This window comes from Lactuca virosa, chromosome 1 (assembly GCF_052849685.1).
Source record: "Lactuca virosa cultivar CGN04683 chromosome 1, Lactuca_virosa_CGN04683_v6, whole genome shotgun sequence".
Classification (NCBI taxonomy): domain Eukaryota; kingdom Viridiplantae; phylum Streptophyta; class Magnoliopsida; order Asterales; family Asteraceae; genus Lactuca; species Lactuca virosa.
The window spans coordinates 200,215,405-200,239,103 of record NC_136426.1 but is presented as its reverse complement, the minus strand read 5'-3'; the positions used below and the strand labels follow the sequence as shown (position 1 = coordinate 200,239,103).

The 23,699-nt window shown below is 36.0% G+C and overlaps 1 long non-coding RNA gene across 13 annotated transcripts; it reads right to left on the bottom strand.

Annotated features, from left to right (window-relative positions):
* Nucleotides 1–969: 969 nt before the first annotated feature.
* Nucleotides 970–12,245, bottom strand: LOC145163738 (uncharacterized). Of its 13 annotated transcripts, none has more exons than XR_013739725.1 (15): nucleotides 12,145–12,245; nucleotides 11,927–12,025; nucleotides 11,568–11,665; nucleotides 11,144–11,221; nucleotides 10,954–11,044; nucleotides 10,436–10,817; nucleotides 10,277–10,343; nucleotides 9,776–10,160; nucleotides 8,717–9,667; nucleotides 8,450–8,643; nucleotides 7,625–7,695; nucleotides 7,441–7,544; nucleotides 7,239–7,332; nucleotides 6,502–6,660; nucleotides 970–1,394 (listed from the first exon to the last, which is right to left on the bottom strand). It is a non-coding gene; the product is annotated as an uncharacterized LOC145163738 (long non-coding RNA). The 13 variants fall into 13 exon arrangements; XR_013739730.1 differs by having other exon boundaries at nucleotides 7,450–7,544; XR_013739726.1 differs by having other exon boundaries at nucleotides 7,239–7,544; nucleotides 8,717–9,049; nucleotides 9,135–9,667.
* Nucleotides 12,246–23,699: the final 11,454 nt, after the last annotated feature.

The following is a 23,699-nucleotide window of genomic DNA, read 5'->3' as shown; positions in this document are numbered from 1 at the left end:
TGAACTAACACAATCTCTATTATTCAGCAAATCTTTGGACTCCTAGAACCACCATGAACCACCTTCAATACCGTTTGGCGATGTTAGGCCGAACTCGAATTTCTGCAAGTGTCTCCAACTTGTTTAACGTGTCTTTAGTATTTACATTTTTGCTTTTAAACTTTTGCATAACTTTAAAACTTCTATTGTGTATAAGAAATATAAAATCCAGGTTTATGCATGTTTCTTGTTGTGCAATATTACTATATAAATTAAGTAAAAGAAACTCTATAAAAATGGTTTATCCATTTTTGTGAAAAGAACAAAAGCACATATTTGTTGTGACTAGGAAGTTTATATATATTAAAATAATCAACTGTTTGATATATTCTTACTATCTTCTTTTAACCCAAAAAACTTTGCATTCAATTTGAACATAAAAAAACTGCATACCCTGTCCATTTTTACTGCACTGTGGCATATTTAAATGTAGGGGCACATTGGTCTTTCAGCAAAACTGAAATATGAACAAAAAAACTATACAGTGGTAGTTTAGTCAAAAAATATGTATTTTTTTACTACTAAAATCAGTCGATTTTAACCAAAAAAACTTTGCATTCAATTTGAATATAAAAAAACTGCATACACTGTCCCATTTTACTGTATTGTGGCATATTTGAGTGTATGGGCAAATTGGTCTTTCAACAAAATTGAATATGAACAAAAAAACTATACATAGGGGTAGTTAAGTCACAAAACTGTTAACGATAAAAAAAATATATGTATTTTTTTACTGCTAAAATCAGTCAATTTTAACCAAAAATAAAAAATAAAAAAAAATTGGATTCAATTTGAACATAAAAAACTGCATACTCTGTCCCATTTTACTGGGTTGTGGCATATTTGAGTACAGTGGCAGATTGGTCTTTCAACAAAATTGAAATATGAACAAAAAAAACTGTACATAGGGGTAGTTTAGTCACAAAACTGTTAATGACAAAAGAAATATGTATTTTTTTACTGGTAAAATCAGTCGGTTTAAAAAAAATTGTATTCAATTTCACCATAAAAAACTGCATGCTCTGTCCCATTTTACTGCATATTGTGACATATTTAAGTGCAGGGGTAGATTGGTCTTTCAGCAAAATTAAAATATACATGCAGATGGTGGCATATTCCAGTGTCCACGTGGATCAGCAGATGGTGGAGTAATATGTCACCTCTTCAATTTTCGTGAGAACACGGGCAGTTTCCTTTTTTCCTTTATCTTTAGCAACTTTCTCTTCTCTCATGTTAGACAATCTGTTGGTGACATTATCTTTGTGTTGTGTGCCAAGCTCATGATTCTTGATGCTTGAAGGACTATTGGATATGAAGATTTTACACAAGCTACAACATTTTTTCCCTGACTAACCCTGCAAAGTAAACACCATAGGAATAGAGTAAGATTCAAAAGAAAACAAAAAGTAAAATATCTAGTATGACAATTGTATAGTATAGTAATTGTATAAACAATTATAGTATAGCAATTGTATAAACACAGACAAATATATCAAAATATCTCTTTGATTTATAATTGGAAATATCACTCAAAAACCAATTGGTTTACACTGTGTTTGTGTTGTTCTGCTTATTCATAACTCGATATATGCTGTATATATATATAAGCTGGAGTAAGCTTATAATATTAAACAAGTAAAGAGACCCAACCACTCTTTGATGATGTCCCCTGCTTTGTTCCAGAAATTGTGTTAGCTTTTAGGAGTGGAAGACATGGGTGGAGGGAAATGATGACTTAAGATTCCAACAATCACCCCCGAATCTCTAAGTCCTTCTAGAGATTCCCGATCACCGCCAATCTTTAAGTCCTTCTAAAGATGTCTTCAATCCCGATCAAGTCCCGCATTGTCTTGAACTTGGTTCGAGCCAATGGTTTTGTGAGAATGTCTGCCTTTTGTTCTTCACCTGGAATGTACTTCACCTCCACTTGTTCCTTTTCAACACACTTACGAATGAAGTGAAACCTCGTGTGAATGTGTTTGCTTCTTCCGTGAAAAACAGGATTCTTCGTGAGTTCGATAGCTGACTTGTTATCAACTCTTAGGACCACCTTCTCTTGTGCTTTGTTCATGATTTCGCCTAGCAAATCTTGAAGCCATATTGCTTGACATGCAGCCGCAGTTGCAGCCATGAACTCCGCCTCGCAAGATGATAAAGCAACAATATCTTGCTTTTGAGAACACCATGTTATTGGAGACAACCCATAGTAGAAAATGTGACCGGTTGTGCTTCTTCCGTCATCTGGATCCACATTATGACTACTATCACTGTAACCAATTATTCGATTTTGTCCCATCCTCTCGTACTTGATTCCGTATCCCGTTGTTCCTCGTAAATACCTTAGGATGTGTTTGATTGCAACACCATGTGATTCTCTTGGATCTTGCATGTATCGACTAACAACTCCAACCGCATATGCCATATCGGGTCTTGTCTGCAAGAGATATCTAAGGCATCCTACCAACTTTCGGTATTGTGTCGGGTCGATTTCGGGTTCATCTTCGGCCTTCGACATTTTGGTTCCTGGATCCATGGGAATGTGGGTCGGATTGCAATCGTGTAAACCGGCTTCTTTTAGAATGCGTCTAGCATACGCTTCTTGGTTTATAGTAATCCCTGATTCTTCTTGTTTGACTTCAATGCCCAGGTAGTAAGTTAATCTTCCAAGATCAGACATCTCGAAGTTCTTGGACATTTCAAATTTGAACCTTTTGATCATGCTCAAATTTGTACCTGTGACAAACAAATCATCAACATAGATTGCTAAAACTAGCAAGTTGGATCCTTCGTTCTTCCGGTACACCGATGGTTCTTTTATGCACTTGTGAAATTTCATTTCTTTCAAAATCCCATCAAGTTTTGTATTCCATGCTCTCGGTGCTTGTCTAAGACCATATAGTGCTTTTGAAAGACGGTACACCTTGTGCTCGTCGCCTTTCCTTATGTAGCCTTCCGGTTGATACACATAGACGGTTTCTCTCAACTCTCCATGTAAGAAAGCCATCTTGACATCCAAGTGGTGAAGCTCCCATCCATTGGTAGCGGCTAAGGCAATGAGAAACCGTATGGTTTCGATGCGAGCTACCGGAGCAAATACTTCTTGAAAGTCAATACCAGGTTGTTGTACGTACCCTTTAGCAACCAACCTCGCCTTGTGTTTGTTTATGGTGCCATCTGCATTTTTCTTCAGCTTGAACACCCATTTGAGTCCAATGGGCTTCACCCCCATAGGTTTGTTTACAAGAGACCAAGTATTGTTCTTGTTGATCGAATTGATTTCTGTATTCATGGCTTTGACCCACTCTGGTTCTTTCTTCGCCTCTTCAACCGATACCGGCTCGTCATTGGTTGCTAGGAGAAGTTCTTCAATTTCATCAACATAAAGTACATAATCTCGTAATCGAATTGGAAGCACCTTTTGTCTTGTGGGCCTTTGATTTTGAACATTGTTCACGTTGTTGTTGATCGGACTTGGTTGCTCATTTTCTTGTACCTCCACTCCGTCTTCAATCTCGTGATCCGATTCGTTTGGTTCGTTGTTTACATCGTTTCCTTGGTTGTTGTTTGCCTCATCTTCCGGTAAATCCCATGGTACTATGAATGATCCTGGTTCTTCATTGTCAGGTGTAGCTTCGTTAACCCAATTCCATCCTTTGGTTTCATTAAAAATAACGTCTCGACTTACGATTATTTTTTGTGTAACCGGGTTAAATAACCGATAGGCTTTTGTACCCGGTTCAGAACCAAGATGAACCAATGGTCTTGATCTTGCATCCAATTTTTTCACGTTTACCGGTTCAACTTTTGCATACGCTAAACACCCAAAGATACGTACGTTCTCCAAATTAGGTTTTCTTTTATACAACTTCTCGTACGGAGTTGTATCACCAAGTACTCTTGTGTAAACACGGTTGATCAGGTTTGTGGAATGTTTTACCGCTTCTCCCCATAGATAGTTTGGAACATGCATCGCCTTCATGATACTTCGTGTCATGTCCATAAGTGTTCTGTTTCTTCGTTCCACAATACCGTTTTGTTGTGGTGAATATGGGGCGGTAAGATGGCGTTTGATTCCATTCATATCACAAAAGGAATTAAACTCGAGCGAAGTAAACTCACCTCCTCGATCACTTCGAAACACCTTTAAAGACTTTCCGAGCTCATTCTCCGCCAAAGCTTTAAATTTTTTGAAGTATAAAAACGCCTCATTTTTCTCTTTTAAGAGAAAAATCCACATATACCGTGAAAAATCGTCAATTAGTGTGAAAATGTATCGATTTTGACCCTTCGTTGACGGTGTTATCGGACCACATAAATCACCGTGAACTAGCTCCAATGGTCGTGTTGCTTTGTACGTCGTCATTAATGCAAATGACTTTCTTGTTTGCTTGCCCACCAAGCAAGATTCACACAATTGATTCTCACTGTCAAAATAGGGTAACCCTTTGACTAGACCTTTCTTGGACATCTTTTTCATTGACTCGAAATTGATGTGTCCAAGTCTTGCATGCCAGCGCCATGTGTCTTCACTTAGTCTTGAATGAAGGCAAATAGGTACTCCAATGGGCAACTGTATTTTATAAAGGCGGTTTGGAGTTCTTTGTAGCTTCATTAATAAGCAGTTGTCGGCATCATGCATTGTCAAATAGTTGTCTTTCATCCGAATATCGCACCCGGCTTCGGTTGCTTGTCCGAGACTGAAAATATTATTTTTCAAATCCGGAATGAAATAAATCTCCGTTATCAATCGTTGTTGCCCCGATTTTCCTTGGAAAACAATTGAGCCTTTCCCTTTTATTTCGACACACGAATTATCACCGAATTTGACCTTTCCGGTTATTCCTTCGTCGAGTTCGGAGAAAAATGAACGATTTCCCGTCATGTGATTACTTGCCCCGTTGTACAAATACCACACATCGTTTTCTTCTGAGTTGTATCGAGACGGTATCACCTTCTCTTCGTTCAAAAATACGGACTCGTGTAGAAATACTGTTTCATCGGCATCGTCGTGTTCAGTAAAATTACTTTCTTGGAATTTTTGGGTTCGGTCCGGACATTTGGATGCGTAATGGCCCGATTTATCGCATCTGTAACAAATAATTTTTGACAGATCTTTTTTCGGGTTACGGTTCGAGTCCGAAGTAGAATTGGGCCGGTTATTGGGCTTATTATTGTTTTGGGCCAAATTGGGTCGGGTTGATTTTGACCCGGATCCATTCGAAGACCCGGCTCCACCGGATCCACCTGACCCGGTTCGATTAAAACCCCCCGAACCCCCTTTTCTTCCCTTATTCGACTCCTTCTTCCCCGATGATCCTCCAGAACCGCCACCACCTTCGTTTCTCCATCCGCCACCACCACTCGTTCTAGCCATCAACACCTGTTGTTGCCCGTCTCCGCCCTCATCTCCTCTGATTCTTTCTTCGTATGCTTTCAGACGCCCTACGATGTCGTCGAAAGGTACCGTCTTTAAATCTAGCACTTGCTCGAGGGAGGCGACGATATGAAGAAACTTTCTTGGTACGGTTTTTAGCAGCTTTTTCACCATCTTTGTTTCTTCGATGGTTTCTCCCAGTGACGCCGATTGGGAGGCGATTCCGGACAGTTTCCTGGCGAAGGAGTCGATTGATTCTTTCTCTGACATCATCAATCTGTCGAATTCGGAGTTTAGGGTTTGAAGTCGGGCTTCTTTTACCCGATCGGCGCCTACATGTCGAGTTTTGATTGCATCCCAGAGAGCTTTAGCAGATTCGACATCACCCAATTGCATGATCGATGATTCCGGCATTGCTTGGTACAACAATCCGATTGCCAGGTAGTTTTTATCATCATTACTATCTGTTCCTGGATCAATCGATGTCCAAACCTTGTGTATACGCAGGACGATCTTCATGCGTAGAGCCCAAACAGTGTAATTTGTCTGGGTTAACATCGGGCAAGCCACCGATGTGGTTCCGACTTCCTTGATTCTGACCGGAGGAGTAGCAGCACCAGCACCTCCATCATCTTCAACAGAAGACATCTTCTAAACAGATAAGATTCCTTGATTTCACAGCTCTTCTTGATTGATTTCAAAGCTCTGATACCAATTCTAGTATAACAATTGTATAGTATAGTAATTGTATAAACAATTATAGTATAGCAATTGTATAAACACAGACAAATATATCAAAATATCTCTTTGATTTATAATTGGAAATATCACTCAAAAACCAATTGGTTTACACTGTGTTTGTGTTGTTCTGCTTATTCATAACTCGATATATGCTGTATATATATATAAGCTGGAGTAAGCTTATAATATTAAACAAGTAAAGAGACCCAACCACTCTTTGATGATGTCCCCTACTTTGTTCCAGAAATTGTGTTAGCTTTTAGGAGTGGAAGACATGGGTGGAGGGAAATGATGACTTAAGATTCCAACAAAATAACGTTGCGGACAATAAACAAAATGTAGCTTACATGTAAGTAGAGAAATTGGAAAATAAAAGCCGCCATATTCTTATTCTCTTTCTCAACGGATATCAATAATCGTTTTGCTGGTGTTATTCGCATTACACATATCATTAGCATGGTTCTTATTCGGGTTTTCCATGCTCCTAACTCCCAAGTAGTTGACATCTGAAAATTTGGCATTTTTTTATTAATATGGAACAACTATTAAGACAATAAGTAGGTGATAGAATTTGGTGTATGAGTAGTTTCTTAAACTGAATGGGATTGATCTGAGAAGCAAAAAACACAAAGGAGAATCTGGTTTAACTTTATAGAAGTCGAATGAATTACATTTCATGATGAAATTTGGATTTTAAGAAATATTTTTGATGTTTTTGACAGGTTTCTGTTGTAATGCTTCAATGTGGTGTATTTTTTTTAACCTTTTTTATGTAAGTGTATTTGAATTTGTTTTGGTCATTGAGTTGTGTTTACTTTTTCTATTTCAGATTGCGTATTTATACAAATAGGATGTGTGTGCACAATTGACACACTTAATTACAAGGATATTTGATGACAAAAGATAAACTTGTAGAAGTACTTATATTTTCTATACGAAACACATGTTGTAAAAGAAATCACTTTCACAAAGAAAACAAAAATCAACTTATCTTATATAATAGAAGAGGTCAATTGGAGAAGATTATTCTTAGTTTCAAAGATAGCCTTTATAAGAAATACCATGGATAGTTAAAAACAAAAACCTTTATTTTGTTGCCTTTTTTTCCAAGCCCTGTTCTTCGTCTTCAACTATAAGAAATCAATTTCTCCTTTAAGGATGCATAACACATTAGAAGCCTAATTAAAGCAAACAACAAATCAGTTAATGAAAAATTGAAGACAGATTCAAGATTGCAGGAGAAAGATGCAAGCTTTTAGAAAAAAATGTCGAGTGATTGGGCATACAAAACAGACTTGATATGTTTTTTTTCATTTCTCTTGTGCCTTGACTCTGATGAAATGTTTATGGGCATGGCTTATGAAATACTTTCTGTTGCCGGTTCGAGAAGCTGCAAAAAAAAAAAAAAAGAACGAAGCCAATCAACCTTTGATTTTGGATCAATTCTGAAAACAAGAAATTAGGGCTTACCTGTTTACCAGAGGAACATCGATTTGTGTCCCAGGGAATCGATTTTTTCCCTATGTGTCTTGATAAATGATCTGCAATAGAAAGCCATGTGAGGCAGTGGAGGTAAAGAGATGGTATCAACAGTCACAGACGCTCGTGAAGTTGAATTTCTGATGCTATTGTGGTTGGTGGAAGCAATTGGTGGAGAACCTTCTCTCCCATGGATTTGTGGTTTGGAACCTTCATTCCAGTTTGCTCCATTTATGTATCATAAATTGTTTTCTATTCTTTATTAGTTGTTTGGTACTTTATCTTATCATTAGCAACCACAATGTCCACGAAAAGGATTATGATTGAGTAGAATCAAGGCATATACTAATCAGCAACGATTATACTATGTAGATATTAAAAATAATATAAGGGGGTGTTTGGATAGGGAAAAAATAGGTTGTTTATTGCTTATTGCTTAATCCCACCGCAATAAGCAAATTTAAGTGTTTGGATAGGAGTCTTTAAAATTCAGCTTATTGCGGTAGGAATAAGCCAAATAAGCTGATTTTAATAAGCAAGGGAGGGAATGCTTATTGCTTATTGCTTATTGGTCATTTTACTCATATAAGCTGGTTTTTTTTTTGCCAAACACTTAAAATGCTTATTGCTTATTCCCACCACAATAAGCTAATCCAAACACATTTTAAAAACATGCTTATTCCCACAGCAATAAGCAAATAAGCAATAAGCTAATAAGCTAAAAACTATTTATCCAAACATCCTCTAAGACCCTCGATCAATTAAAATTACTTTGGTAGAATCCTTTAGAATCAGTGTCGGGAGATAAGATGGTACCTCAATCATTGTTGCAAGACGAATCAGCCACCGAAGATGTTGGTATAAGATAATCCAATTTGTGAATTGAAAAGCCCACTAAGGCTGTTCTTGAACCCAAGAACATCAGTTGACGTATTTGAGTCCTTTCATCAAACACTTGGCGTGCAATCTTTCAAACTCCACCTCAAGACACAATTTCTTAGTGGAGGGAGCTAATTTTCGATTCAAATCAGCATACCAAATACAATTTAATAAAATCAGAAAGAAGTAGACATTATTAGTCACCTGATTCGAGATCAAAAAACTGGAGGCGCCGGTAAAGGAAGCGAGCAGCAGAAGAGCATCTGATTCGAAGAAGGGACACGGTGAGCCATGCACTACCCACCAACGCTGGTGATTTCAAGATCCTGAAAACATTCCTCAAATCAAAGCCAAAACCAAGTTGTGAGAAGTTGAAGCCGACAGTCGGTGTAGGAGAAAAGCAGATGGCTACATAGTTGACTTCACTATCGAAGCGAAAGAACCCCGATACTTTTCGGGTTTAACTGAGAAGAAGTGAGAAGAAGAATCTAGAGTATAAGAATAGAGAGATGAAGCGGTGTCGGTGACCAGGTTTAACTGAGAAAAATAAGAAGAAGAATCTAGAGTATAAGAATAGAGAGAAGAAGCGGTGTTGGTGACCTTGGTTAGATAAATGAATTACCTCATGAACAGTATTCTGATAAGGTACTGGGGGTTTGCAACACCTGTCCAGAATATACATAATGGCATAAAATACCCCCTACAAAAAGCAAGCCGGATTGCAACCAAAATCATAAACAGAGGACCAATTTTGCCAACCTCTTAGGAACTTTACTGTTCCTAAGAGTTGATAACTTTAATATATATACTAGATAAGAAGCCCCGCTTCGCGGGGGTTGGATTCGACACTAATGTGAAAGAAAACCGATGGAAGACATTACGTTAAAGATGGTGTCATCGTTTATCAGTCGTTTGTCATGGAAGTAGGATGCTATAATTGGTTGACTAAGAAAGTATGATGCTTAAAAAATGAAGTAAAGTAGAAGCAAACTCAGATATACTCTTTTTAAAACACATATGTTGGGTACAAAATTATTTTAACCAAATTTAGTCAAAGGCAGCAGCAGTCCAACTGCTTCCTCTCGTGGGTACTGCTCTAATTCCTCCTCCTTGACCTTTATCAGGTCTCCCTTGTAGCTTCAAACCCAATGGAATCTATAAATGAAGGAGAATGAGAAAACATATAAGAAAATGACCAATATAACCTTCAAAAAGTTGGATTGCATAAAAATGCATTTCGTGGACTTCATTCTTTGTTATTACCTTCTATGCAGTCGGGCAGAACGGTTGATTGCTAGACATGCTATGATGACTAAACTGGCTGCAACAGTTGAGAGCCAGAAGCATAATTGTTCATGGCCCAGGAGTGTGAGGACTGCAAATTACTTGACAGTTTTATCTATATCTTGATAATCTCTTGCAGCTTTGAGATCCCTTAAGTACTGATTTTTAAAAATTTTCCAAATAGAAAAATTATAAATGGGTTTCAAATACCTATTATTTTCTAGGACCGACCAAAATGCCCTTTGCTAAAAAAAATACATAATAATAACAAAGTTTTGATTAAATTGTATATACTTAACCTCTCCCACAAGATCATCTTCAGAACGAACATCCTTGTCCTTTATTTTGATCACAAGTTCCGGCACTTCACCACAAACAGAAATTTAAAAAAAAAAAAAAAAAAAAGTTTGGTTAAATCTATAACCAAGAAAATAGTCGATTAAGAACTGAAAATAGTAAAAAAAAAAGCAAAAGAATTACTGAGATTAAAGAAGTGACCGGATCCATCTGGGAGAGGCTCCACCTTTCAAAACCTTCATAACTCTACCTACATCATTAGAAAAAAAAAATATGGTTACATTAGTTCGATAAAAAAAACATTTGATTTAATAATTGACATTTAAATTATATATAAGTTACCTTTCTTCTTCGAAAGGGTTGTGAAAGAATTCACAAAAATCATCTAAAAGAATAGATATCTTCATAGTTTGGCCTTGTACTTTAAGGCCCTTTGATGGCTCGTCAACAGCAGTAATTGGTGGTGAATTGGAACAACAACCAAAGCAATTACTGGTCTGTTACAATCTGTTATGGCTACGTTTCCACATTTCCAACTAAATTCTTTATGGAAAAAGTTGTAATTCCATTCAATCAATAAACAAAAAGTAAAATTTTACTATAAACAATGCTTACTTTTCAAATAAAAGATACATCTTGATTGTCAAGTAAGGGAATCTGAAACAACCACCCTCCTAACAGAATCCAAATCACAACTTAGATCAATGGATTTACCTTCGCATCCCTGCAAGTGCCGGTACAACTTAAGTAGCAGTTAATGAGCCAAAACTTAATAAAACCTCTTGCTTAGAAATAAGGGAATTAACCTAATATGTAAAGAAAAACATAAAAAAAAAATTAAATCTGAATTTGACGGGTACCTGAACCATTATTGTTCTTGATGTACATTTCTAATATTCTCCAATCTAAGAATCCGTGTAGTTGATTCTAAAGATCGAGTCAGGTTGTCCCCTTTATGGTCATACAAATGGAAGAGTTGGTAAGTAAAACTACAATAAATGAACAAATAAACATTGGAATCCTCTTTTATTAAAAAATTAACATACTCACTTGGAATTCCACCACCAGCTGAGATGCGTCTATTCACACATTCAACTGCATTAATTGTGAGGTCCACCTTCCCGAAATCTATAAAAATTGCATCATCTTTAATTTATAAAGAAGACTATTCTTAACAGACAACCTATTTTTGAATGTTCATAAAAATAAAAAATGCATATAACAAAATCGAATTTCATTGGGGCATTTCATCAAATGGTTATTATGCATGTAAAATATAAAGGTATTGAGAAAATAACTCTTATACTGATAAACTAAAAATGGATTTGAATACTACAGGGATTCAATATATGGTTTTCCAGAAAAAAAAAATTATGACAAAATTTAAGAAAAGACTCAAATGCCCTTAAAGACTAAGGTGTGTAACATGTGAGTAGCAAAGAAACAACGAACCACACATGCATCTGGAACTTACTTTCTTTGCAAAAGATTTTGCTTTGGATTTTTTCCTACTTCTTACATGAGACCAGATTTGGAGGTTGAGCAAAAAGAACCATACCAACAAGTACCTACCTGTACATGGAACCATTTTACTATAAATAGAATATTTCCTTCCAATCGTCTTCAAACAGGGAAGGGGATATGGCCAAGAAATAATTAATCTTCAAAGGAAAAGTAAAACCGTAGACAATTGATTCCTTAAAAACGACAACACTCTTTCTTCTAGTTCCCAAATTGTTGAACAAACGAAACAGAGCTTCGGGAAATTAAACAACAAAAGATGGTAATTTAAGTTTTAATTTAGAAAAAATCAATCCCAGAAAAAACACAAACCTTTTTATTCTTCGTTTGGTATTACTCTGCCTTGTGCTAGGAAGACGTTCATCTCTTTGAGATATATTTTTTCAAACGCCTTTGATCCGCCTTTGATCCCTAATTGTCGAACATAAGCAAGGTATCAATTCATGGAAACAAAAACAAAATAGATTGTATGATATGCCGATGTAGATGCTTAAAAATGGAGTGAGGTGTGGCCAAACCATAGAACTTACCTTCTATGGTGCGATTTAAAACTGTAGTTTTCAAAGGGAACAAAGAACCGAAGAAGATGATGGTCTCCGAATAGACTTAAATAATATTAGCTCAATGCGGAATGGGATCAAAAATTATCAAAGCGTAATAATCACTACGAAATACGAATAAAATAAATAGAATAGAGACACAGGAATTTACGTGGAAACCCAAATCGGGAAAAAACCACGGGCGGAGGAAGCCGAGAAACAATTCACTATAATTTGCAGTGTTTACAGGGATTATGAAAGAGATTACAAATAGAGTGAGAGGGCTAAAATATATGGTGGTGTATTAGTATATATATATATATATATATATATATATATATATATATATGTAATGTTTTACTATATATATATATTTGATTGTTGGGTTCATTCGTAATGAAATGGCTTAGGCTATTTATAGCCAAAGAAAAGAACATATGAAAGGATAAAAAATGCCGTCGTCCAAAAAAGTTGCGCCTTCAAATTTGAATACTATTCCACCTACAAACTTTTGAATAACAAATCTCCAAATTCACATGTGTCGTCCAATTCTTCAAACATTTCACATATATATTACTATTCATAGTCAAACTATGAATAGTAAATGATAAGTTACGGAAATAACTCCTGAACTATTTGCCACTTGCTAATTTTGGAGGCAACATTTTCCACAATCTCCACCTTGACATCAAAATTAAGCAAGTCATGCTTTACGATTAGTCAAAAAACTATAGCTCATCAAATTCTAAAACTTCCATAAGAACCTGCAAAATTATATAGAGAAAAATTGTTTCCGAAAAATAAATAATACTTCCTCCACCTACGAGCCTTCAGGCTCAACTGCGATCAGAAACACCCACCATGTCCAAACATAATTTGAACTTGGCTATAGGAAGACTTTTAGTGAACATATCAGCGGGATTATAATCTGTATGAATCTTGTCCACAACACAATCACCTTCTTCAATGATATTTCGCACAAAATGATAACGAATATCAATATGCTTTGTTCGGTCATGAAACATTTGATCTTTACTCAAGAAGATAGCACTTTGGTTGTCACAGAAAACTGTGGTCACCTTTATTCTATCATCGAGTTCTCCGAATAACCCCTTCAACCAGATATCTTCCTTAACTGCTTCTGTAATCGCCATGTACTCTGCCTCGGTAGAAGACAGGGCAACTATAGACTGTAACTGGGCTTTCCAACTAACAGCACAACCATTTAGTGTAAACACATACCCTGTAATTGATCTTCGTTTATCCAAATCTTTTCCATAATCTGAATCAACATATCCGAACACCCCAGTGTTAGATTTGCCAAAACGTAAACACGTGGAAGACGTACCGCGTAAATAACGAAAAATCCACTGTACTGCTTTCCAGTGTTCTTTCCCCGGGTTCGCCATGTATCTACTAACCATGCTAACAGCATAAGCCAAATCAGGGCGCGTGCAGATCATAGCATACATCAAAGATCCAACAGCACTAGAGTATGGAACACGTGCCATGTAAGCCATATCAGTCTCATTAGTAGGACTCAAAGCGGATGATAGCTTGAAATGAGCTGCAAAAGGTGTGTTGACAGACTTTGCTTCGTGCATACTGAAGCGTCTTAGGACTTTCTCAATATAACTTTTCTGAGAAAGATGCAAGATCCTAGACTTCCTGTCACGAATAATTTCCATACCTAAAATCTTTTTGGCAGCTCCTAAGTCCTTCATTTCAAATTCAGCTTTCAACTGGTCTTTTAACTTCTGAATCTCCTTCATATCTTTCGCTGCAATCAACATGTCATCCACGTACAAGAGTAAGTAGATCTTTGAACCATTGTCACCTTTCTTGAAATAAACGCAGCTATCATAGGTGCACCTGCTGAATTTGTGACTGGTCATGAAAGAATCGAACCTCTTGTACCATTGTCTAGGAGACTGCTTGAGGCCATAAAGAGATTTGTTCAACTTGCATACGTAGTTCTCCTTTCCAGGAACTACAAAACCTTCAGGTTGCTGCATAAAAATCTCTTCCTCAAGCTCACCATTTAGGAAAGTTGTAGTGACATCAAGTTGTTCTAACTCAAAATCGTTAAAAGCAACCAACCCCAACAATACACGAATGGAAGTATGTTTGACAACTGGGGAATAAATGTCAGTGTAATCAATACCAGGAATCTGACTGTAGCCTTTAGCTACTAACCGAGCTTTGTATCTTGGTTTATCATTTGGGTTGACAGGTTCCTTGAGCTTATAGACCCACTTGCATTTAACTGGTCTCTTCCTTTTCGGAATAGGAACTAAATTCCAAGTACTGTTTCGCTGCAAGGATTCCATCTCATTTTGCATAGCGAGCATCCAATCATTTGAGTCTTCAGATTTGATAGCCTCGTCATAATTCGCAGGCTCCGTTGCGGACTCAATATTATCAGCAACAATAAAAGCATAGGCAACCAAATCAGATTCAGCATACCTCTTCGGAGGAATAATCTGTCTTCTCGGTCTATCTCTTGCAATGCTTGGAGTAGTAGCTTGTGGTTGTGAAGGTGTTGAATCTTCACCAACAACATGCTCATCCAACGAAGAAGAATCTTGATGCTGATTTGTACTCTGATTAGTGGTAGGTGAAGTAGGAAGCTCCACCTCCATTTGAGCATACTCTTTATTTGCTTCGGATGATACATCTGATGCATCTGTTCTTTTAGAAGAGTCAGCAACTGGTTGAATCATAGCAGACTCATCAAAAGTAACATCTCTTGAGATGATAATTTTCTTCAAATCAAAGCTCCATAACTTGTAACCCTTTACACCTTGATTGTACCCAAGAAAAACGCATTTGATTGCTCTTGGTTCTAGCTTCCCATTGTCAACTCGTGCATACGCTGGACATCCGAATGGTTTTAAATCTGAATAATTGGCAGGTTTACCGGACCATAACTCAAACGGAGTTTTCTTCTCGATTGCTCGTGACGGTGATCGGTTGATAACATAGCAAGCAGTCGAAGCAGCCTCCGCCCAAAAAGACTTTGGCAATTTGGAATTAGAAAGCATACACCGGACCTTCTCCATAATGGTGCGATTCATCCTTTCAGCTACACCATTTTGTTGAGGTGAATGGACTACTGTGCGATGTCGAGTAATGCCTTCCTTTGAGTAATGCCTTCCTTTTGACAATAGACATTAAACTCTTCTGAGCAAAACTCAAGTCCTTTATCCGTACGAAGATACTTTACCACCAGACCTGATTGCTTTTCAACCTGAACTTTCCAATTTCTGAAGGTATAGAAAACGTCTCCTTTATGTTTTAAGAAGAAAGACCACACCTTCCTGGAGAAATCATCAATAATAGTGAGCATATAAATAGCTCCACCTTTTGAAGCAACTCGAGCCGGTCCCCACAAATCCGAGTGAACATAATCAAGTGGTCCTTTCGTTGTATGGATACCACTTGCAAACCTCACTCGTTTTGCCTTGCCATATACACAGTCTTCACAGAAATCCAAATCAACACTCTTTTGTTGACCAAGTAAACCTCTTCGACTCAATTCTGACATGCCTTGAAAACTCATATGGCCGAGTCGAAGGTGCCAAAGACGGGACTGATCTGGATCAGAAAAAGACTTTGACACAACAGCAGCATCACTCGAAATTGTTTGCCCGTCAAGAAAGTAAAGATCTGAGGTTTTTCGTTTGGCTCTCAGTTTGTCGGAACCGTCTTTGAATACCCTGAGAACTCCACCTTTACCAGCAAACTCGTATCCCCTTTTGTCAAAGGAACTGAGAGATAACAAGTTTCTTCTGAGGTCAGGAACATATCTAACATCCCCCATGGTTCGAATAACTCCGTCAAACATACGGATCCTGACTGAACCATGTCCAAGAACTGGACATGTAGTATTGTTACCCATCAACACATAGCCCTGGTTAACCTTTTCAAATGTGTAAAACCAACTTTTGTTGTGACACATATGAAAAGTACAACCAGAGTCGAGTATCCAATCACCAGTGGAATCCAGTTTATCTGAATAAACTGTCAAAAGTTCTCCAATACCTTCCACCTCAGCTACATCGGCTTCACCCGAAGTGCTAGCTTGTTTACCATTTGCTGCCGTCTTCTCTTTTTCTTTATTCTTCAACTTGAAGCATTCTTCAAGCACATGTCCCTTCTTGTGACAATAGTTGCAAAACTTTCGTTTGCCTTTTGACTTGGATCTGGTTCTGTTGGAAGATTGAGAAGTTCTACTTCTCTCTGTTGTTCTTCCTCTGGCATTCAAACCTTCGGCTTTAGCATCACTTGAACCACCACCAGTAATATGCTTCATCTTCTCTTTTGAATCCAAAGCTGTATAGACTTCATCTAAAACTAGAGTGTCACGACTATAGATAATAGTATCACGAAAATGGCTATAGGATTCTGGCAACGACGACAGTAAGAATAGAGCCAAGTCTTCATCTTCATACTAAACATCCATATTCTCTAAGTTATTTACTAACTCTTTAAATGTGGATATATGTTCAGTTAAAGAGCCTCCTTCAATCATCTTGAGATTGAACAATCGTTGCTTCAAATGCAACTTGTTTGGTAAGCTCTTGGTCATCAACAGTTGCTCCAACTTTAGCCATAAAGAAGCCGCTGACGTTTCTTTTAGAACATCTTGCAAAACATCGTTTGACAAGTGCAAACGAATTTGGGATAAAGCCTTCAGATCTTTCATCTCCTTTTCTTCTTCGGTCCATGTATCGGGCATCTTATTGAAACCCAATAGCGCCTTGTGTAAATCCATCTGAATGAGAATGTCTCTCATCTTTACTTGCCACAACGGAAATCGGGTGTTACGATCCAGTAGTGGAATATCGTATTTTACGGAAGTCATGATTAATTATTTGATAAAATGATCCCAACGAGCTAATATCACAACCCGGATGCTCTGATAGCAATTGTTGTGAAATACGAAGGATCCGAATAGACTTAAATAATATTAGCTCAATGCGGAATGGGATAAAAAATTATCAAAGCGTAATAATCACTACGAAATACGAATAAAATAAATAGAATAGAGACACAGGAATTTACGTGGAAACCCAAATCGGGAAAAAACCACGGGCGGAGGAAGCCGAGAAACAATTCACTATAATTTGCAGTGTTTACAGGGATTATGAAGGAGATTATAAATAGAGTGAGAGGGCTAAAATATATGGTGGTGTATCAGTATATATATATATATATATATATATATATATATATATATATATATATATATATATATATATATATATATATATATATGTAATGTTTTACTATATATATATATATATATATATATATATATATATATATATATATTTGATTGTTGGGTTCATTCGTAATGAAATGGCTTAGGCTATTTATAGCCAAAGAAAAGAACATATGAAAGGATAAAAAATGCCGTCGTCCAAAAAAGTTGCGCCTTCAAATTTGAATACTATTCCACCTACAAACTTTTGAATAACAAATCTCCAAATTCACATGTGCCGTCCAATTCTTCAAACATTTCACATATATATTACTATTCATAGTCAAACTATGAATAGTAAATGATAAGTTACGGAAATAACCCCTGAACTATTTACCACTTGCTAATTTTGGAGGCAACATTTTCCACATGGTCAATGGTATGTTTCTTTAGTGGTGTGGTGGTGTTAACGGGGGGTGGCCAAGGCCGGTAGTGATCAGGTGACAGGATGTGATGGTGAGACGTGTTGGTCACCATTGCTGAAGCTGCTTAGTTCGTTCCTCTTCTCCAGTTAAAGAAAACACCGTCCGGAAACAAAAGAAGTGGAGGAAAAAAACCAAAGCAGGTGGTGGATTGCAGCTTCGTGCGTAAAGAAGATTGGAAGAAGGGGGCGGCGACCCCAAATCGACATCGACAAACGAAAACAGAAAAAAGTTGAAGAAAACGAACCTGTAACTGTAGGTGCGAAGGTGACCGGTCGAAGGCTTCACATGGGACTCGACGACATACGGCGGAGAGCGGGGGAGGATTCGCTTACCCGGGTTCCTCTTGAAAAGCCCTAAAAAATAAAACGTATCAACCGGACACGATTGAGGGGTCACCTGGGTTATGGTGGTGGGCGTGTGACGGTGAGTAACGGAAGAGACATGGTAAGCTGATGGTGGTGGTGAAGACGCTAAGCAAAGATGTGGAGGAGGTCGTCTGGTGGTCTGGTACCAACAGATGTCTTTATGAGTATTTCGATGAGAAGAAAGGGGAGCAGAACACTACCACTAATTGGAATCTGATTGGATCAGAAAGCGGTGAAGAAATGCAGAAGAACACGTGTCCACCAATATTATAGAAAATAACATAAAATGCCCCCTGTAAAGATCAGCCACAAAAGAGACAAAATTAAACAAACAAACATAAACAGGGACCATTTATGTTAAATCCGTAGGAACTTTACTGTTCCTAAGAAGAGACTTCTTTTATTTATATATATATATATATATATATATATATATATATATATATATATATATATATATATATATATATATATATATATTATTGGGACATGGTTGGTTCAATATATGATTGAGTTTTGAGAGTTTCTAAATTTATCATTTAATTGTATGATTTACTTGTTTGGTATTTTGCATGTGGGTGTAAACACGATAAAAGTGTACACTTTATCCGGATGAAATATTTTAACTTCCGGATGAAACTATAAAATTTATTTCAAGTTGAAGTACTTAAAATGTTACCTGAGAAATTATAAAATTTATTCCAAGTTGAAGTACTTAAAATGTTACATGAGAAATTTAATTGTACAAACTTTTTAGTTTTTCCAACAAATAAGCAACTAATGTGGGTAACCATTCAACCATGGAGGTTGGGGTCATAAATGGAGAGAACTTAATTTAAAGGATTATAATTAATTAATTTTGTTCGGTATCATAATAAAATATGTAAATAAAACGATTCAAATGTAATATTCAAAACAATTCAAATCAATATCCTTAAACAATTCAAAATCAAAGTCTAGCATTCAAAATTCAAATCAAAATTCTTAAACAATTAAGAACAAAACAGCAAGTGTTTCTTGACCATCTTATCTAGTTAACGCATCTTCAATCTCTATACATAAAACAAAATTAAACATATTTATTATTAAAAAAATGTTACCAAATAAATTAAAAGCACAAAACTTATTACCTAGTTATATTATTCGGATTTTTAGCACACGTACGACAATGTCTATTAAGACTACTTGTACAGCGTCTCGATGGATCAGCTTTAAGTGTAGCGAAGCAATACTTGGGTGTTGTTTGTTTTTTGTAAAAAACCTCTTATTGTTGCGCGGCGCAGCACTTTTCATCTCGCAGCTGTTTGTTTTTCAGAAGTCTTCGGATTAGAAAACATATGCGCGTGTTCTTCTTGACGCAGCACTTGTTTTGCCTCTTCCTACCTCTTCCAACCTCTTCTTCTTTTTTTTTCTTGCTAAAATATTAATTATATATTGTCAAAATCTTATTTCATATTTTTTTTTTGTTTTTTTGTTTATTCTTGTTGAATTTTTTTTATATTGAATAATAATAATTTGTTGATGAAATATCATTATTTTATGCTAAAACATATTTATTTTTTGTTAAAATATAATTATTTGTTGCTGAAATATCATAAATTCTTGCCGAAATGTTATACGTTATTAAATTTCCGGTATTAAAAAACTATTTTCGGATTATAAAATCAGTTTATTTTAAATTTTTAATATCTGCAGCAGCATGCAGATGTTAAAAAAACAAACACACTTCTTATTACAGTCTGCAGCCGTTTGGTCCACCTCTTCTACTGCAGAGGGTTGCAGAGGTGGTCCGCAGACTTTATGGATTTTTGCTTCAAAAAAACAAACAGCACCTTATACTTTGCTTGCCTTCGTTCAACCCCGTCATCTTCTACTACCCACAACATATCAAAATGTAGCCAACATGTGGACCACTCCTTCGATTTCAGATGCTAAACAAATAAGTAAAAAAAATCTAGGTAGATTTAAAGCATGTAAAAAAATGAAGTATCAAAGACATAAAACTAATAGATCCAAAACGGAACCTAATTGAAGTATAAAGACGTAAATTAGTCAATTACTTTAAATGCATATTTGCATAAAATTAAAAAGAAACATACTTGAATTGGACGGTTAACTTCCATGAATACTCTTGATAAAGAAAAGAAAAGAAAAAACAACTTCAAGACTTCAACTTAGAGAATAATAAGTTAAGTGAGAATGTAAAGGTAGAATGACCTATTTATAATGAGAAGTTATGAGGTGTTGACAAACATGAACATTAAAAGATTGCTAATGTCAAAAAATTTGTGTTCTTGCTTTTATGTTCATGTTTTCAAAGTTGAAGCCTTGAAAATCAAAGATATAAAAAGACAAGTTAGTGTGGTTGCCCAAATAAATAAATAAACAACAATTTAGAATTTCTACATATCTTAAATGAAAATACACAACCCAAAATAAGTTAAATTGGAGAAGGTGTTTAAAAAAAGTGTCCAATAGTCCAATACATTATTTCTATACAATATATATATATATATATATATATATATATATATATATATATATATATATATATATATATATATATATATAATAATGGTGGGTATGAACGTTCGACAATTACATTACTGTTCAATTCTCGTTACTTTTTAGTGATGTCTTCCACAATAATATTATACAAATTACCAACCATTAATGGGTCATTACATTATTTCTTTTAAAAAAATTCAAATTCGTCATTTATGTAACCTTAATGCCAAATTAGATTAATTTTTAATTCTTGTGTAATTTTTTGTTTATTAATTTTTTTTAAAATGATTGAAAGATTATGTGATTGAGGTAATTACAAAAAAAAATTATGGTTTCTCCGAGTTTTCCGGTTCTAAACCCATTTTACCCAGTTCCATCTTACCCACTTTGATATTTCCGGGTTTTCCGGTTCTTGACCCACTTTACCCGATACCATACCCGGAACCGAACCGGAACTGGTTCCTATATACCGATCCGGTTTTTGATTCTACAAAATCTCGTTAATCGGTTTCGGGTTTTCCAGGTCTGGGTTTGGACCCACTTTCTTGATCGACTAGGTTTCAATCTGGGAATGATTTAAGTTCCTTGTGGTGAAAATTTGTTGGAAGCCGATTATTGAACAGACTATGAGGGACAAGAAGGGATGATGTCGATTTTATTTAATTGCTTTGTTTACAACCAGTGAAGCTTATTCGGTGCTAACCGGTACCGGTCCAAACGCTCATCCCTAGTGTTCAGGGTAAAAAAGGATACTTAGTTACATGCTTCGGGCTGTTCATCAATCCGTCTTAGTACCGATTGCTATGTTTGTAATTAGGAAAACAAAATAGTGTTAAACTTTTTAAAGCTTTTGTGGTCTTAACAAAAATTGATCTTCTTTTAAAAGATCGGGTAAAAACTTAATATTTTTAATAAAACATATAGATGAAAAATATTTCAAATATTTTTAGACAAAATTATAAAAATGATCCCTGTGGTTTGCCAAAGTCACAAAGTTAGTCCTTACTAAAATTTTTTTTATGCAAATGGTCCTTGTGGTTTGCAAAACTTGCAAAGATGACCCTTTTTACTAACGTCGTTAGTATTTAACCATTAGGGACTGAATTTGTAAGGGCATTTTTGTCTTTTCAAGTATAAAGGGACTGAATTCGTGAAATTTGATAAACTGCAGGGAGTATTTTTGTAATTTGTTTTAAAATAATATAAATGATAGAAAATAAGTATTTAGCCATTAGGGACTGAATTTGTAAGGACATTTTTGTCTTTTCAAGTATAAAGGGAATGAATTCGTGAAATTTGATAAACCACAGGGATTATTTTTGTAATTTGTTTTAAAATAATATAAATGATAGAAAATAAGGGGAGTAGGGAATTGGAACTTGGGACCTCCTCCTCCACTCCCTTAATCAACCAAAGCCTTAACCAACTAGGCAAGAGTCACACTTGTTTTATGTTTTCAAGACAAAATTTCAAAAATGGTCCCTGTGGTATGCATTTTTTAGGGTTTTAGTCTAAACCATGATTTTTTGGATTGGTAGACCTTTTAAGGTAGTTTCGTTGCATTTTTAGTCCCTCGATAAACTGAAATGACTGTAATGCCCTTCTAATATTTTTTTTATGTTTTTTCTATTTAATTTAAATGAAAAAGAAAATAAATAATTAAATTGGACCCACATCTCTCTCTCTCTCTCTAACATGAGACCCATTTGGCTATTTCAAACATCCTCTTTCTACCTGCCAACCACCGATCTCTCACCTTCTCTTTCTCCATCTCTACCCTCCACATCAAAACCTCTGCCTCACTCACCGTCACACCATCAAATACTCTGCCACACCCAAAATTATCGCCACCATCTCCATCGGATACAACCTCCTCGACATAACAAAATTATCGCCACTTTGACTCCGACGGCGAACTCCAAACCACCACCATTATCGATCTCACCAAAACAAAAAAAATCCATGTTAATTAGTGAAGAAAACACCTTGGTATAGCAGTCTAATGTTGGCATGAGATATTTATTTCTGATGGATTTTGAGCATTCTAACACTCATATGGTGTGCATACAACCCTAGAAACATTGGATCTATGTTTTCACTATTATACATGCAAATTTGATTTTTCCAAGGTTTCATTCTAACTAGCATATCATAAGGCATGTGTAATATAAAAACTAGTAGAATGACATACCTTTTCTTGTAGCTTGATTCCTTAAGACCTTGTGAGCCTAGTACCCCAAGTGTGATGCCTCAAATGTCTCACACAACACCACAACTATTGGAATAACTTGAGAGAAGAACATTTGTACTCAAAATTCGGCTAGCCCTCACTTGTATATCTAGTGGCCGATTTTACTTGCTATGAGGTCCTTTATATAGTGTGTCACATGTAGGGTTACACCATGCAAACCCTAATGTGCATGACTTTTCATTTCCTCCATGATCCATGGGTTTTAACCTCCATGGAGCATCCATGGATCGCCCTATGGGTTTTAGCCCAATCTAATGAATCATGGAGCATAAGCCCACTATATAAGAATGAATGATTTACACAATCAATCCCTATGTATTTAATTAATCTCTTTTGATCACAAAATTAATTCCAAATTAATTCTTGATCAACACTAATTAAATAATATGATTTCATTGTAATATATTAGAACTTATAATATATTAACAAATCACAAGTATTATTTTCTCATTTGTCTATCCAATTGTTCCGATGTCATGCAACCCAAATGGACCATGCTAAGTCGGGTCAAGTACATACCAAATATAGTTATGGACTTAGACACCTTATCCAACAGTCTCCCACTTGGATAAGTCTAATAACTATGGCTGCAAGTATGACTTCAAGATCCGACCAGCAATCGTAGCTCTTCAAAGTCTCGTGGAACTAGAACGCGCCATTTAAGATAAGTGATCATATAATCCTCTGTTCTCAAGATATCAACCGGACAAATACATGGAACAACGTCATAC